The sequence below is a fragment of the Lacerta agilis genome, chromosome 15 (genome assembly GCF_009819535.1).
Source record: "Lacerta agilis isolate rLacAgi1 chromosome 15, rLacAgi1.pri, whole genome shotgun sequence".
In the NCBI taxonomy this organism is placed as follows: domain Eukaryota; kingdom Metazoa; phylum Chordata; class Lepidosauria; order Squamata; family Lacertidae; genus Lacerta; species Lacerta agilis.
Window position 1 is genome coordinate 6177364 of NC_046326.1, and position 17391 is coordinate 6194754.

Below are 17391 nucleotides of genomic sequence, written 5' to 3' on the forward strand. Positions count from 1 at the left end.
TAAAGGCTAACTTATCTAATTCACAGGTGCAATACAGTTCTCCATCCAAGTAATGATTACATAAATGCATATAGCAGGGGAAATGTGCACCAAAGTGGATATATTAGTGAAAGTAGCACACAATAATGCTTTATATTAGGAAAAACGCTTTACAGAAATGTATATATTAGGGGAAAGTGCATACAAAACTGTGTATATTAGAAGAAACGTGCACTAAAGTGCTGCTCAATCTTCACGAGGACTGATGTGGAGAGCTGAACTTAAGACTGAGAAAATGAGAAGCAGAGAGAAACTGAAATGAACAGATTCCCCCATCTCTAGCTGCGGCTGCTGAATGCGTCAGAGATTTATTGTCCACCTTGTGATCACCTTATCTCTTTTAGCTACTTCTGTTCATGAAAACAGAAGCAAATAATGACTCTCGCAGCACCCAGCATATGAAGAATCAGAGCATCTGAACTACAACAGGATTTGTTGCATTTCTTAACCAATTCTACAGAAGAAAAATTGTAAGTCTACATTGTATGCATGAATCCAGTCAAATTATCCTGAAACCTGACATTCCAAAAGGTAGCAAACAGAAGCCATCTTTGTATACATTTACTTTCTGACTATCAGTCGAATAAAGGATATGTATGTATGTATGTTTGTATACATTTATTCATTAGCATCCTGTCTTCTTAGAATCAAGTAGCATGATTGCAGTGTCCCTGGTGATATATATATATATAAAACCAATCCAATGCGTTCAGATAAATACTTGTTTCCCAAATGGCAAGCAGTAGACTTGTGTGCTATTGGGAAATTAGAAACCACATCAATGTCATCCAGCTCACCCACTCCATATAAATAATTCAGCAACTGGATCTTCTGGAATCTTATATGCTCAGGCAGAGGCACCAAGTTGCACCCGACATTGGGGGGGAGGTTGACATGTGATGTCACAAACGCACGGCACACGGCACATTGCGCTCCTCCGAGGATCATGCCAGAGTGCTTCTCTACTCTGGTGCGACCCTGCTAATGAGCCCAGCGCACCTTCCCTTTTGGCTCTGGCACACCAGGCTGGGCAGAAGTCACACCAGAGTGCCAGACCTTTGACAGACAAGTGTCACACACACGACTGGAGGAGGTTGACAGTTGGGAAGGCTGGCCATTGGGAGCCTGCTCCATCCCCTCAACATTGAGGGGACCAGAAATTGTGAGGGGACAAGACACCTTGGCCCCCTGAATATATTTTTTTAATATAAATTTGTTTATTTGGTTTTTCAAATTAAATTTTTACAGATCTATATCAAACATAAATCATAAAAACAAGATCTCAAGAAATCTATTTTAATCATTTCCTCCCACATCTTTTATAATGATCCAAATCTTTTACTTCTCTATTGTGTCCAGAATTCACCCTTAAACTACAAGTGATATTCCAATCCTACTAACGATTTTAACTGTTTACAATGGTCTTTAAGATAAGTTGCAATTTTTCTCCATTCCTTATTAAAATTTTGGTCTTTGTGATTTCTTATTCTTCCGGTCATTTGAGCCATTTCAGCATAGTCCATCAACTTCATTTGCCATACTTCTCTGGTAGGAACTTTATCTTCTTTTCATCTCTGGGCCAATAACATCTGTGCAGCCATGGTCACATACATAAATAGTCATTTCTGTACCCTTGGGATTTTGGCACCTAGAATTCCTAAAAGGCTTCAGGTTTTTTGGCAACGGTTATTTTAAACATTTTTTTTTCAACTCATTATATATCACTTCCCAAAATCCTTTTACCACCTCACAATTCCACCACATATGATAAAAGGTGCCTGAAGTTGGTGTGCCTGCCCCGAGGAACAATAATGCCACTTTCCTGGCACTGGCATCATTGCAGATCACAAGGATGAGGTGTGGCAGGGTGTCATCTACCAATCCGATGCCGGAACCCACAGGTGAAAGAGGCAGGGTTGGAGGCAAGGCTGGTCCAAGTGCTGGACCCAAAGAGGCCCTGGGGGTCTGGGAGGTTCCTCTGGGAGTTCTTGTCACAATGTTCCCTCCTATCTTCTGCAGTCAGCTGCCAGCCCTCACCCAGCCTCTGGTTGTGTCCAGATCAGGGCAGCAATAAGGTTGGGGTGCAAAGATGCACTGGCTGAGCCAATCCAGTTCTCCTGCTTGTGTATCTGTGCACCCTCAATCTCACTGCCGCTCTGCTCCAGAGCCATCCAGCTACACCTATAGTGACACCAGAGTCAGGAAGACAGGGCTGCCCCACCAAACCAAAGCATATTACTCCTCATAATACGTGCAAAATAAAACAACACAGTCTCCCAGCATTTTTTCCCTATTGAAAAAACACATGTAGGATAGCAGCAGAGATGGGGAGAAATTCCATCCCATTTGCATTTAAAGGCCAACCTTCAAAATTTGTGCTTTCCAAAACAATGCAAGAACCGAAACACAGCCAATTCTTCAAAACCCACATTTCTCTGAATTTTGAAATGCGGTTCTCCAGACAAGTAAAGTGTACCAAAAAATGCATACAGCAAGGCGAAGTGTACCAGAAAAAGAGGAAGCATATTCTAGGGGAAAGAACATACAAAATGCATTATGTAAGCAAATTTTGTTTTGCAGAAATGTGCATACTGGGCAAAATTGAATGCAAATGTGTATATTTAGGATAGATTCACACTAAAATGCTGGTGAACTTTCATAAGGACTAAAAAACAAAAAAAGTCTCAAACTGACATAGACATGTGGAAAGCTGAAAACTGGAGCAAATGGAAGTCCGGACGAACCCTAAGGTATAAAAGTGCTTCTTAAAAATTGGGGGGGGGGCTTCATTGTCTACCAAAAAGACAACAGTGTAGAGGCCAGGCGAGCTTCTCTGGAGAGAGCATTCAGGGTTCCTCCACTAAGAAGGTTGCCATTCACTCCTTGGTCAGTGACGGCATTCACAGAAGAGCCTCTGAAGATGACCTCAGTGCATGGACAATGTGATAGGGAAGCAGATGAGCCTTCAAGTATCCTGGTCTTGAGCTGTGAATGGCTTTAAAGGACAATGCCAGAACTTTCTGTTGTGCCTGGAAATGGACTGGAGACCAGCGCAAGTGACTTGTGAGCTATTTTTCCCAACACCTTGTCTCACCCAGCAACCTCATGGCTGAATTTTTTCTGAACTAACTGAAATGGGATGAGGACATCTCTCTGGGTTTCCTTAAGGACAAAGACGTGCAATAAGGAAAGTACAATTAAGTACAGCTTTACGGTAATGAATCCCAAAGCGATTTACAAGCTGATTACATAAATATACACAAAGGACTAATAAGCTTCTCCAGAGGATGAAATCGGGAGACTGTTTGACACACAACAAGAGCTTGGAAGGAGAGATGAGAAGAGAAAAGAAGCGGGCATAAAACCGATGGTGATTATTATTGATTTCTTGCATGCCCTTTGCCATAAGAGGGTGGGCTACAGCCATTTTAAAATGCAATATTAAAATCAGTTAAAATAATTAACTGCCCCACCCTGCAAGCTATGATCCTAATTGCAGCCCTCCGCAATTTTCATTAACAGTCCTCTGGTTGTTGTTCAAATGACTGCAGATATCTGCAGAAGAAGTGTGCATGCACACGAAAGCTCATACCAGGAACAAACTCAGTTGGTCTCTAAGGTGCTACTAGAAAGAATTTTCGATTTTGTTTTGACTATGGCAGACCAACACGGCTACCCACCTGCAGATATCTGAGCAGAGATGCTCTATGCTGGCAAGGTCTCAGCACTGTCAACAACCATGCTGCAACATTCTGCTCCAGCTCAGCTGTGGGAATACGTTTTTAAGGTGCTCCTGCACCTGTTTGTTTATGTTTACTTTACGGTAACCTTCCGCGCTAGGAAGGAAGGGCAAAGGATCCAGCAGAGAGTTTGCTGCATGGATCCCTCCGCGTTTGGGCAAAGCGCGCTAATTTAGCCAATGTAACGGTCAGTTGATAGTTTCCCACCCAGAAACCAGCTTAGAGACAAGGTTGTGATTGGTTTTTGTAAATGTTGTGACGATGTTTGATTTCCTAATAAATAGCCTCCACTCTCTGTAGCGTGTGTGGAGAACGCGCGAGACAAGCCAGAGAGAACATCAGAGCATGACAAGCCAGAGAGAAACCGAAAGCAAAACCAGCCGCACAGAGCAGTTGAGAGCTTCTCCACCATTGACTGCAGTCTCTTAGTTTTTATTTCTTTTATTTCAAAAGTGTTTATTTGGCCTTCTAAGTTTTGGCCGCTACCTAGCTTAGCCTATCTTTCTATCCGGAGACCTCCAGAATCTTCGGAACCTTCAGATACCTGCAGAAAACCTTCGGAAACCTTCAGAACTCACGACAACTACCTTCAGATCATAGCCAGCAGGCCCTTTCATGACGCAGTGGGAGCAGGAACTCCGGGATTACTGGTCCCATCTGCTGGCTATCCCCACACTCAGCAGCGGAGGAAGCCTCTTGGGCACCTGGGGTGGTGTGCCCATAGGGACGGGCATAGGCGAAGCTAGAGGCAGCGCGCGTCCTGGGGGGGGGGTGCGCCGGCAGCGGGGAACATCCCAGGGGCACCACCTGTGGCGATATCACCCCCCCCCTCAGGGATGACACCTGGGGCGAGCCGCCACCACTGGCCCCCCCTTGCTCCGCCTCTGCTCCAACTGCAGCTTCCGGATCAAGTGCAAGAGAAGCCCCCACACAGAGTGCATGGCAGTAATCTAGTCTCAAAGTCACCAATGCCAGAACTGCAGTGGCCAAGATCTCCCAGTCCAGGAATGCTCAGAGCTGTTAAAAAGTGCTGCTAACCACTGAATTGACCTGGGCCTCCAGTGACAGAGCTGGATCCAGAAGTGAGCCTGAACTATGGACCTTCTCCTTCAGGAAGAATACGACCCTGTCCACAAAAAGGTTTCTCTCGTGTGTGTGTGTGTGTGTGTGTGTGTGTGTGTTGTTCAGTCACTTGGAGGTATTTAATAAATGGAATGAAATGTTCAGTGTGAAAAAGTCGGGAAGGGAATGGTTAAAAGTCTTTTTTTCAGTCAGTCAGTCAGGCTTTTCAGTCAGTGTGAGCTGAGAGAGCATTAGAATATTCAAGTTTATTGCTGAAAAGAAAAGTAGCAGGGTTGTTTGAGCCTTCAGGAAGTGTTGCTAAGCAACTCGAAGAAGAAGAAGAGATGCTTGACTGTGGGGCTCTGTTTACATGAGTTTTATGCAAGGCAGGGCTTGGGAAAGAATCTTAGGGCTTAGGCAGACATTTGCGGTGCACTGAGGCATCTACACAAACACTGTGCATCTTGAGGAACTGTGCTCACAGTGAGTCAGATTCTTAGGCCACATCTGAATCAGACATTTAAGACACTCTTATATTGCTATATAACTGTACATTAAAGATGTTGGGGGGGGGACCCCGGTTTCCCTCACAGCGCTACTTATTTATTACAATATTACATGTTTATCCCACATTGTCTCCAAGCAGCTCAAGCAACACTTCTCCCCCTCTCCATTTTAACCTAATAACAACCCTGTGAGGTGGGCCAGACTGGGAGATAATGACCAGATAGTGAGTTCCACTGTTTATAATGCTAGCACTTCTGTCCCAATTTCCAACACCCCTTTTACATGGCAGAAACCGTTGCATTATGGAAATGTGGTTTCTTTTTATCACTACAGTATACCACTGTGGCATGCTAAATTTCATGAACATGAGTGTTTGCGGTGTGACACAACCAATGCCTTGTGAGGACCTGTTGCCACTCCCATCTCTTTTGGCACATGCGTGCTTCTGTTCCCTGATTAGCCAGAATACCACCCAAAATGCTATTACATGAGCAATGTCATCTATTAAAACCACTGGAAATTTGTGCTAAACATGTGCTAGATTCTGTTAGATTCTGTGACTTTTCTGTTGTTTGAAAGATGACATGAAACATTGAAATTAATGGGTAAGGAAATGTCGGGAAGATGGAATAAAGTGCCATCTGAATGCAGCTTTTGTTTATGGTGATACCCTATATGTGGAACTCACCGACGCAAAAGGTTAAGTTTCTGTGCTCTCTATGCCCAATGGATCTTAATTCCAGATAAGTGTGTATAGGATTGTGTCCTTATAATGCAACCCTATGCATTAAGTATAGGATGAATTAGATATAAGCCACCTTGACTTCATCATTTTTACTTTAAAAAGAAAGAAAGAAGTCAGCTGGCAACAGTCTGCTTAGCTGGAGAGCCAGTGTGGTGTAGTGGTTAAGAGCGGTAGACTTGTAATCTGGGGAACCGGGTTCGCATCTCCACTCCTCCACATGCAGCTGCTGGGTGACCTTGGGCTAGTCACACTTCTCTGAAGTCTCTCAGCCCCACTCACCTCACAGAGTGTTTGTTGTGGGGGAGGAAGGGAAAGGAGAATGTTAGCCGCTTTGAGACTCCTTCGGGTAGTGAAAAGCGGGATATCAAATCCAAACTCTTCTGCTGCTGCTGCTGCTGCTTCCTGGAAATGGCCATGTGATAATGTACAATAAGCCATTCAGTGTCTGAAATAGCAGTTGGATCTCATGCTTCAATTCCCATAACACAAATAAAAATAAGGGACCCCAAAGCATTATAAAACAGTGTGTAACATTGTGATCTCCTTCCAGACGCTTGTAATGTTGAACATTTGCCAGGACTCCGAGACCAGAAGGCCAGCCTGTTTGAACAGTACAGGGGTCACCAATGTCTTCTTGGTGTCCCTTGAATAAATCATAACCCTCAGATAAATAAAATGAAATAAAATCTGGTTATTTGTTTTTTTAAAAAATGCTTGTAGTATTTTTTGAACCTGAGATACAAGACAAAACATAGATATCCTCAATTTTTGGAGAAATCAGCCAGTTCAGCCCATTCACTGCTTTATCTCCTCAAACACCTCCAGAAGAATTCCTGTGGATGCCCATCGAAACATAGGAAGCTGCCATATAATGAGACAAAGCATTGTTCCATCTACCTCAGTATTGTCTACACTGACTGGCAGGAGTTCTCCAGGATTTCAAACAAATTGGAGATGCCAGGGATTGAACCTGAGAAGTTCTGCATGCAAAGCAGAGGCTTTATCCCTGAGCTAAGGGCCTTCCTGAAAGATGCCCTTGGTGAACTGAGAAAGAAGGGGGAGGAGAGAGGGGTGCATGTGTGTCTGTGACCTGTGTCTCTCACCTACCAGTCCAGTGCCAGATCCTACAGAAAATATGGCAAGGCTGGAGGTGAGGCAAGGCAGGACAAGGTTGGAGGCTGCCATGAGTCCTGTACAGGTGTTCTCTCTCATCCGACAGGGAGAGCCAGAATTGAGCCAAGGTGAGGCTGGCCAGAAGTTGCAAGAAAGACAACAGACAGCTCCAAGTGAATAAGGATTGGGAGCAGACTGAAGCCCTTTAAGCCTCTGTCCCCAGACTACCTCCTTCAGGCTCCACCCTCTCATGGAGAATGCCTTAAAGGGCCAACCCCCTGCCTTGAAGCTAGGACCCACCCACCCCCACCTTCATTCCATAGCCTCCCTCTAGGTGCTCTCTCTGTGCTGCTGGACTGGCGAAGTGTGATGGGACACATCTGGTTCCTCAGGCAAAAGAGAAGGCATCCACAAAGGTCTGGGACGTTCCCCTGATCTCCTGCAACCACCTCAGTCTGCTTAGCTGGTACCGCTACAGCCGCCAACTCTGTTTTTTTAATTGTTATAATGATGCTTATAATTATTTTATTAATTATTTTATTTATGCTTTCCTGCCTATTCCAAATGAACTTAATTTACTCATTTATTCATCTACTTTAAATATATACTCTTATAAAACTGCAGCCCCCAACTCTGGGTCTGGATTGCAGCTGGGTTCAGGGGCCATGACAATTTGTGTGCATGACGAGGTGCATGTGAGTCCTCGAATATGTTGGGCTGCTCATTTGTGCTTTGTAACAATGCAACAGCCAATCGTTTCCCTCTTCCCTCCTGATCCTTTATTTCCTTTTGTGTCATCCCCCTTTAAGGTTGAAGGTCTACCGGTATGGACAGGCATGGTGGCATTTTAATCAAATTGCAAGCCACTGTGAGAGCCTTTCTGGGTGAAGAACACAGTAGAAATGCTTTGGCCGGATGATGGAGAATGAATGAATAGTTCACTATCAAATACAGTTGTTGATAAATCATGAACAACGTGTGTGTATATCATCCTGGTTTCCAGGAGTTCCTACAGGAAAGACAATTCTCAGCAGAGCACTGCCTATGGAAAAATAATCCAATAACAACGGACCCCCGATTTCCCTACGGCTGAACCCCACTGATCGCTTAGTCGCACAAGGGGTCTTAGAGCCGGTAGATTCGGGAACCTGGGAAACCCCAATTGTCACACCGGTTAAGCCAGACGGCTCAGTTCGTATTTGTGGTGATTACAAATGCACCCTGAACAGGGCCTTACAGGACCACGCATACCCGGTTCCAGTAGTGAACCACGTGTTAGCGACCCTGGCTGGGGCCAAGATTTTTGGGAAGTTAGATTTAGCGCAAGCTTATCAGCAGCTGCCCGTTGATGAGGCCACCGCAGACGCCCAGACAATCGTGACTCACAGGGGTGCTTTCAGGGTCAAACGCCTACAGTTTGGAGTTTGCGTGGCCCCAGGGTTATTTCAGAGCCTAATGGATCGTCTCCTTAAAGGCATTCCCGGAGTCACACCGTTTTTCGATGATGTGCTGATTGCCGCATCATCAAAAGAGGACTTTACCGCCAGATTACGGACAGTGCTCCAACGCTTCCAGGCAGCAGGACTTAAAGTAAAGCAGAAAAAGTGCCTGTTGGGAGTTAGCAGTGTGGATTTCCTGGGGTTCCAGGTTGACGCGGACGGCCTGCATCCAGCAGAGGACAAAGTGCGCGCCATTTGCGATGCCCCAGACCCAAAGAACAAGGCAGAGTTACAAGCCTTCTTGGGACTTCTTAATTTTTATCATGCATTCCTGCCACACAAGGCAGCCATAGCTGAGCCTTTGCACAGGCTCCTGGATAAAAAAGCACCATGGGTCTGGGGCCCTCGACAGGCCAAGGCTTTCCGAGGGGTCAAAGACTTGCTTGTGTCCAACTCAGTGTTGGCACACTTCGACGAAAAGCTTCCGGTGGTGTTGGCTTGCGATGCTTCCCCTTATGGAGTAGGCGCAGTACTGGGCCACCAGCTCCCAGATGGGAGGGAAGTTCCAGTAGCTTACTTCTCCCAAACTCTCACGTCGGCAGAGCGCAACTACTCCCAGATCGACAAGGAGGGTTTGGCAATAGTTAAAGGAGTCAAAAAGTTTCATGACTTCCTTTATGGTCGGCCTTTCACAATCATTACAGACCACAAGCCACTCCTGGGACTCTTTGCGCCCGACCGCCAGACACCCCAGATGCTTTCGCCACGAGTATTGCGCTGGTCCATTTTCCTGGCCGGGTACCAATACTCACTACAGCACCGACCTGGGAAAGCCATGGGTCATGCAGACGCGCTCAGCCGCTTGCCACTGCCGGAGAGCGGCCCTGACCCTGCTCCTGCCCACCAGATCCTGCGGCTGGAAGACTTACCTGACCAGCCCCTGCATGTGAAGGACATTGCCGCCGCAACCGCGAAGGACAGACTATTGGCCCGTGTCTCGGACTGGGTGGGGAGGGGGTGGCCTGGGAAGCCGGGTCCAGAATTTTCATGTTACACAGCCCGCAAAGACGATCTGTCTACTCACCGAGGATGCGTGTTATGGGGTAGCCGTGTTATAGTCCCCACCCCGTTAAGAAAAAAAGTCTTAGAAGGGCTGCATGTGTCTCACCCGGGAATTGTCCGGATGAAGGCATTGGCCCGTAGCTATGTGTGGTGGCCAGGCATAGATGCGGAGATAGAGGGTTGGGTGAAACGTTGCGAGCCCTGCCAGGTCTCCCGGCCGGATCCACCCAAGGCTCCAGTACAGTCCTGGGAGTCCACACAGTCCCCATGGTCCCGGGTGCACGTGGACTTCGCGGGGCCTTTTCAGGGCCAACTCTTCCTAATAGTGGTCGACTCTCAGTCCAAGTGGCTAGAGGTGGTGCCGACCTCAACCGTGTCCACGAGAGCAACTATAAACGCGCTTAGGAAGCTATTTGCAACACATGGCTTGCCAGACACACTGGTGAGTGATAATGGGACTGCTTTTACTTCGGCGGAATTCAAAGAATTTGTAACAAAGAATGGAATCCGCCACATTCGTTCCGCTCCTTTTCACCCAGCCACTAATGGCCAAGCTGAACGCATGGTCCGTACTACCAAAGACGCACTTAGGCGCATAGTGCATGGTGACTGGACTCTCCGGTTAGCGGAGTTCTTATTAGCCCAACACACCACTCCAAGCGCAGTGACCGGCCAGAGCCCAGCGGAGTTGCTTATGGGAAGGAGGCTCACTACCCTCCTTGATCGTATGCACCCCGACCGGGCTCTTGAGCAACGGCCATCGACTGTGGTGCGGGGGGCTCCTAGAGGGTTCTTCCCAGGGGACACTGTGTACGTCCGGAACTATGGGCCTGGACAGGGTTGGGTCCCAGGTACCATTGCCCGCTGTACAGGTCCGGTCTCCTATGAGGTAGGGTTGGAGGGGGGTCTGGTTTGGAAGAGACACATTGACCAGATCAGAACCAGGACACCTCCGATCAGGGAACTTCAAGCGGAACCAGAGTACAGAGACATGGGTACTTTGGGAGAATCTGTGCCCAGGCCAGGGTGGGAACCAGATGGGTTGCCGGTGACCGAGTTACCCCAGCAAGGTGACTTCAGGCCGGAGTCCTCAATGGTGCCATTGGCCATGACCCCTTCAGAGCTGGCCTCCCCACTTAGACCGCAGGTACCGGAGGAACCTCCTGGGTCACCCATTCAGGCACAGGAACCACGACGGTCCCAGCGGGAGCGGAAAAGGCCAGCACACTTGGATGACTATGTTTGTTCCTTTTGTTAGGAAGTTGGGGGGAGGAGTGTTATGTATTGGGTTTAACACGTTATGATTCTAACCAATCGCAGAGCGTAGGTGGACGAAAGTTCCAATGGCAAGGTCTATCAACTGTCAACTGCCAACTGGCAGTTCGGGTTGGCTTTCATAGTGTGTTCTTGTTTTAATATGGAGTGAGCTGTGGAATAAACGAAGTTACATTGGGCTTCTGACTTTTCCTGAATATTTAACAGGCCGGATGATGGAGAATGAATGAATAGTTCACTATCAAATACAGTTGTTGATAAATCATGAACAACGTGTGTGTATATCATCCTGGTTTCCAGGAGTTCCTACAGGAAAGACAATTCTCAGCAGAGCACTGCCTATGGAAAAATAATCCAATAGCAAGCTAATAAACACACCATGTGTTCATCAGCAGGACTCTGTTTCTAAGGCAGTTCCCATAGAGACGTCAGCTGTGCAGGTTTGGGCAGTCATCCACAGCATTCTTATTGCATCATTGTTCCGTGACCTAAATGAAGACGATTTAAGCTGTATCCTTAAGAAGTTTATCTTCATTCCTGAAACAGCATTTGACTCATGGCAACACAGAAACACCTGCACACATAATCAGATGACTGAGTGGAAGAAATGTCTAAAAATCTCGTAGGTTAACTAGAAAGGGGAGTTAAAGCATGCATGAGACACTGACTCCATTGATCAAATGCTGCTCAGGACATTTATTTTTTATTTTTTATTTAAACAAAGTACTTGATTGTAAGTTAACCTCTAATGAGTTTACAAGAATATGAAATTAAACTAAAAGTATCAATAAAAAACACACACAGGTATTTTAAAATATTCAAGAGATCGTGAAAATCAACAGTGCTTTAAAAAGAATTTTAAACGCATGAAACCTCCACACGTTTGGATAGGTTTACCTAAGCAAAAATGTTTTTAAGCAAGCACCAAAAATAGAACAGTGAATGTGCCTTCCTCGTGACAATAGGCAGGGAGTTCCAAAGTTTAGGTGTTGCCACACTAAAAGATTGATTTCTTACAAGTGCGGGATGAGTATCATGTGGCACCTGCCCTTGTTCATATTCAGAAATCTGGTTGGATTACTGCAACATGATACACTTGGGGCTCCCTTGGAAGACTGTGGACACTTCAGCTAGCTCAGGTTGTGGCAAGCAAGTAATTCTCCCGGGGCCTGCTGGGTGGAACTTATCTTGACAGTGTTAAGTATCTTGGGCTCTGGGACTTTATGGTCCAAATCAGTCATATACATGCAGACAGCAGCTCTGGACTCACTGAGTCAGTGGCTATGAATTTACTACTATTTCATAGGGCTTAGAAAAACATTCTGAAAGCCGGTGACAATTAATCATGGTTTCCATAGTTAATACCTGTTGTTTCTGTGAGCAAAGTTTCTGAGTAATGATTATTTTCATTGGAAATTCCCTCCATCAAGAGCCAAGTGCTTTGCGGTGGTGAAAACAATCACTTCCTCAACAAACCTTTCCTCCTCTCTGGGTTTCCATAATCTTTCTTATCATGAATATGATAAATTATTGTCCTCCATCAGCACCATGGAGAGGTTTCTGTGGTTGACCTCCTTTCCTATCTTCTACCTGTATAATCCACGCTGGAGTCCTGCATGCAACAAAAGAGAGCCGAATGCTTTGCAGACCACTTAGCATGCAGGCTAATGTACTATCTGAGCACTCTCGGGAGCTCTTTTTAGAGTGTTGCCATTTGTCCACAAGTTCAGGAACACTCCACTTCTATTGAAATAAAGGACGTTTTGCTGCTGCTGCTGCTGCATTCCTGGAAATCAAATGTTTTGTTTCTGGGCAGTTCCACAGCACTACCAACAGACACACCAAGGTCCAAATATTATTGCTCTTAAGAAAAGTATGCACTAATTTCAGTCTACTTGAATGCATTTTATTCCATTATGATGGGAAATAATTGTGGGGTTTGTTTGTTTTTGCTAGCCTGTCTTGAGCTTTCAGAATCAGGCTCTTTGTTGAGAACCGGACCAGGACTCTAACCCTTCTGTAGTCTATGCACTAGTTTAGGTTACTGTGGGGCTTGTGGGACTGCCTTTGAAGATGGTTTGGAAACAGCAGCTGGTTTAGAATTCAACAGCCAGATCGCTGACCACAGAAAATTGTTCTGAGCATGTAATCTTGACTCAACAGCAAAGGTTACCAATTAGTTTATGAGCTCAGTTTAAGTGCTGGTTTTGACCTATAAAGCCTTTATGTAGTTCAGGACCTCAACATTTTAAGGGTCACCTCTCCCCACCCCCATGAACCAACCTAGACAATCACTTTATACATGTGCCGTCTCCAAGGAAGGTGCAGAGGGCGGCAACACAAAAACAGATGCTATTGGATTCCAGCTCCCATCAGCCTCGGCCACTGGGGCTAATAGTCAGCAATATGCCCAATGGATCTTAATTCCAGATAAGTGTGTATAGGATTGTGTCCTTATAATGCAACCCTATGCATTAATTATAGGATGAATTAGATATAAGCCACCTTGACTTCATCATTTTTACTTTAAAAAGAAAGAAAGAAGGCAGCTAGCAACAGTCTGCTTAGCTGGAGAGCCAGTGTGGTGTAGTGGTTAAGAGCGGTAGACTCGTAATCTGGGGAACCGGATTCGTGTCTCCGCTCCTCCACATGCAGCTGCTGGGTGACCTTGGGCTAGTCACACTTCTTTGAAGTCTCTCAGCCCCACTCATCTCACAGAGTGCTTGTTGTGGGGGAGGAAGGGAAAGGAGAATGTTAGCCGCTTTGAGACTCCTTCGGGTAGTGAAAAGTGGGGTATCAAATCCAAAACTCTTCTTCTGCTGCTGCTGCTGTTGCTTCCTGGAAACGGCCATGTGATAATGTACAATAAGCCATTCAGTGTCTGAAATAGCAGTTTGATCTCATGCTTCAATTCCCTTAACACAAATCAAAATAAGGGACCCCAAAGCATTATAAAACAGTGTGTAACATTGTGATCTCCTTCCAGACGCTTGTAATGTTGAACATTTGCCAGGACTCCGAGACCAGAAGGCCAGCCTGTTCGAACAGCACAGGGGTCACCAATGTCTTCTCGGTGTCCCTTGAATAAATCATAACCCCCAGATAAATAAAATGAAATAAAATCTGGTGGTTGTTTTTTTAAAAAAAATGGTTGTAGTATTTTTTGATCCTGAGATATGAGACAAGACATAGATATCCTCATTTTTTTGAGAAATCAGCCAGTTCAGCCCTTTCACTGCTTTATCTCCTCAAACACCTCCAGAAGAATTCCTGTGGATGCCCATCGGAACATAGGAATTTGCCATATAATGAGACAAAGCATTCACACTGGCCTTTTGCCCCACTCTTTCCAGGCACAGGTCTGTGCTTAGAAGCTCTGTGTCCGAGCATTGTTGGTTTTTGCCCTGAGCTTTCCCTGCAAAAACCTGCTCTTTAGCGTTCAGTCAGAGCAAACATCAATTTGGGTTTTCTGCAGATTGCTGTTTGCTCCGACTGAGCTTTAAAGAGCAGGTTTTCACGAGGAACACTCCTGTGTTTAAAAAATGGCACTCAGACACAGAGGTTTAATGTGCAGCTTCCCCATTTTTTTAATTATAGCAATTACTCTGGTTCTGGCAGAGCTCCAGCCCATACCAGGACAGCGTCCTTGAAGCCTCATAGCCTGCGAGCTGCACACGGATTTTAATTTAAACACACACAAAAGCAGGTTGTTTCATTAAGTATTTATGGGGGAAATAGTTGTTATTATTGTTGTTGGAGACAGCGGACTGGGCAGTGGTCAGTCCCTTTGCCAGCCAGCATCTAATCAATGAACTAGCCCCAAACTGGGAGCAGAGACAAGGCAAAGAAATGTGAAGCCAGGAGCAGCCTCGCCCTCCTGTCCTTGTAGTGAGGTGCTCTGGGCCACGCATGTTCCTCCAGCACTGCTTCCCCACCTTCCTCTTCCCTCCTCCCTCTTCCCTCTTCCCTCCTGGGTAGCAGCAGAGCCCTCCCACTCCCTCTCTCGGCTGGCCCAGAGGCAGGACGCAGCCCCCCAGAAATTTGTGCCGGGGGGCATGGCCCCCCTGCCCCCCCACACTGCACCACTGATTGGAGGGCAGTAACATTTCCTGTTTCTTTTTTTAGAAAAAAAAAGATTTGTTTTATTTACAAATATCAGGATATTGTCCTTGTGGTCTCACTTGAAGTTGGAAAATTACTAAGAATTCCAAACAGTAGCATACAGTATTTCATGGCAGGCATCTGAATACTGTTCTCATCATCTATACATGAAAGAAATGTTTGCCATGTAGTTGAATATTGTTATTTTTTATCCTCGAGTTCTTATTGTTGTTGGAGACAATGGAGTGTGCCTACGGGGGTGAAGCTGTATTCGCAGCACCAAAGTGACCTCCCCGGGGCACAAGCCTGGGCAGTGAGCATGGAGGTCCTGGGCTGCCCAGACAACAAGCAAGTCTGTTAAATCTGCTACCACCTTTGCTCTCACCCAAAACAGATACCAACACAAGACTTTCAGCTTTAACAGCAAGCCACCGGTTTTACCCTCCGATCTCCCTGCTTTGTTTAACACCCAGCATGACGAAGAATTCTGGAAAGACGAGAAACCTTGCTTGCTATTTTGCGGGCCTTTCATCTGTTCTAATAGGGATTTTGGTCTCCTGTGGATTTTTATTTATTTATTTTTTCATATGGAGCATGAAACACATATACCTCTGTTTTTTTCTCTACCTCACAGGATTGTCGTCAAGGCGGGGGGGGGGGGAGAACTACATTGGCCAGCCTGAGCTCCAAGAAAGAAAGTTTGAATTACAAATGTAATAACTATGTGTTTTTAAATGAATCTGCACTCTGCTCACGTTGCTCTAGGACTGCAGAACCAGACAGAGCTCATAAGGCCAAGAGCGAAAACCAACCTTGTTCCTCTCCCTGCTTCTTTCCTCTTTATATTGTGCCTTTTAGATTGTGAGCCTGCGGTTTTTTAATATAATATGTACATCACTTAGGAAAAAAATAGGTGTATTATAAGTGCTAAATTAAGAATGAGATGTGACTTTTAGAAGACATCTGAAGGCAGCCCTGTATAGGGAAGTTTTTAATGTTTGATGTTTCACTGTGCTTAAAAACCACCCAACCACCCAACCACCCATTATTATAGGAGCCAACTCCTAGGGGCCAAGGTCTCTTCAGCCCCCCTCCAATAAAATATTTGAGGAGGGCAGGCCCCCCAAAGTTGATGGACATTGCCATTCTTGTGCACCACAACATGTGATCAGTTATGCGGGGAAGGGCTTACCTGCCCCCCATTAATTTATTCAAGTTGGCACCCCTGATCTCGTGCTAGTCCTACTCAGAGCAGGCCCCTGACTAAGACTGTGTACACACTCCAGTTTATTCTACATCCAGTCCACCCCTGCCACTGGTTTGAGAACTGGCATATACACATCAACCGCAACCTGTGTCCAGCCTGTCTTTTTTCTCTCTCTCTCTTTTACAAAAATAAAAATAAAAATGCTATGCTTTGATACACGCGCCCCTGCCCCCAAAAAATCAGCTTCAATCCAAATTAAAGAAAAGTAATAAACCAGCTGTGTTTTAAACCAGTCTACAGAACTTAAGTTGGCTGCAAACCAACCATCATCATCAATGTCAAGCGCCATCTGGCTCTTAAGTCACTATCTTAAGAGCCAGGGGGAGCAAGACCAGAGTCCAGGTTAGAAATACTAAACCACCTTGGCTAGGAGTCCTGAAAGACCCGCTCCCTGCCTTACAGGCCTTTTCCCACCTGGCCTGGGAGGGCAGGGCTGGACTGACTCCAACTGCAAAAGCTGAGGCTGCTGGACAGACTCTTCCACGGGGCTTTGGGGGGGGGGTGTTTCTGGTTTTGATAGTAATTTTTGGTGCCTTATTTTAAATCTTATTATGATTTATGTGGAAATTGTTCAAGTTGGTTGTGAATGTCCTGATGTTTTATTGATTGATATTTGTTGTATTTGCAACTACGATTTCCCCACCCCCCCATGTTTTGTGCCGCCTTGAGCATGCTTTTCACTATGTCAAAGTGGTATAGAAATAAAACTATGTGTGATGCAATACTGTGCATGTAAGCAGCCTTGAATTCCAGATCTAGGGGAAAGGCGAATAAAATAATTAATAATAATAATAATAATAATAATAATAATGTGGTGGTGAAGAAGAAGAAGAAGAAGAAGAAGAAGAAGAAGAAGAAGAAGAAGAAGAAGAAGAAGAAGAAGAACAACAACAACAACAACAACAACAACAACAACAACCCCGCCCGCGGGATCAGCAGATGGATGGGTGCGGGCGATGATGAGCGGCTTTGCGCCGTAGCTCCGCCCTCTCTCCCTGCGTGTTTTCTCCGCCACGCCACGCGGGCGCGGTGGCCAATCTC